The following is a 1,497-nucleotide window of genomic DNA, read 5'->3' on the forward strand; positions in this document are numbered from 1 at the left end:
CCCAACATCAAGAACTAAAGACTAGCGAGGCAACTCTTACGCAGATTTTGAGTCTGATTTAATTAAAGCCAGCCTTCTGTAGTGGCAGTGCCATCTTTTGAAGATGTTTTGACTAGATCTCTTTCATTTTGTGTATATATATGGTCATCTTCTTGTACAATATAATTAACGTTACCTTTCAGTTTCCTGGAGCCTATCTTGTATGCATCATGTGATTCTGATGGTTTGAACTGAGACGGTTTATTTCAGTTGGGTTTTATGTATCATTCTTAGTTTATGCATTCCCTTGTAGAAAATAAATGACTGACTAAAGTGTATGTCATGCTTTGGGTGGTGAGTACCTCACTTAAACCACCTGATTACCTATAACCTATTACAAAGTCTTCCTCAGCATGTTGAACGAAGTGGTGATTTTGGTCGATTGCAAAGGATTCCGAAAAAAATCTGGTCATGGTTGAAGGACTTAAGAGTAAGAAGATTCAAGATCCCACTACAAGATCCTGGCTCCCTAGCCTTGCTCTAGAAACGTTTGAATCCAAAGGCTACAGATCTAATTATGAGCACTATCACGTGGCAAGAGGTTGGACAAAAAAAATTCACAAAAGCCAACCAGATTTTACATGGGGATGACACCCTCATTTTAGGTCAAGAACAGTGTAGTGCACCTTCATATCTCAACAATGGGCATATTTTGGTACTTGATGCACCTAGCTTCAAAGCCAAAAGCGAACTAGGGACACCCTCATTTGAGTTTCAGGTTTCACAGCATTTGTGAAGATGCTTTTGACGTGTTGGAAATCAGATTTTCATTTCTTGAGCTGTGTAATCAACAATAGCGTGCTTGCTTGAAAGAAGAGACCACAGTAGAAACCAATCCACAATCCCTGCACCCAGAAAAATGAGTTGAACTGTGAAGCCAAAAAAGAATGAGCTTACTATATAAATTTGAGTACCTTGGCATAATGTTTCAACACAAATCCAAGAAGACCAGAAATTGTCATGCCAGTAATATAAAATGCACCCAAGTTCACATACACAACAAAGTGCTGCCACCCACATCCTCTTGCCACACATGAACATAACCAAATAACCACTAATTTTACACCAAGAAATAAACAGAAAACAAAGCTCAAATAGAATATCTTGAATATGGATCTTGACCTGAAAAGACTCCTTGCAAGGAATCAAGAACTATTGAAACTGCAAGAAGTGGTGTCATAGAAGCAAAGCCCTCTATCAGAACTGCATAATTCGAAGAGCTGTCAATGAAGAAACCTGTGCAGGTATTGTGACCAAACGTCAAAGCCAGAACAATTATGAAAGAAAGAATCAGCGAGAGATTAAAAGTCACACGCATCACATTCTTTGCTTGATACGGATTGCCTGCCCCCAATTCATTTGACACCCTTGTACTGCAACAACAATATGTAAACCATGTGTCAATGTATGAAAAACAATGTATATATCGGAAAACTGGAAGGAATTGAAGAACTTAGA

The sequence above is a fragment of the Fragaria vesca genome, linkage group LG7 (assembly GCF_000184155.1).
Source record: "Fragaria vesca subsp. vesca linkage group LG7, FraVesHawaii_1.0, whole genome shotgun sequence".
Taxonomy (NCBI): Eukaryota; Viridiplantae; Streptophyta; class Magnoliopsida; order Rosales; family Rosaceae; genus Fragaria; species Fragaria vesca.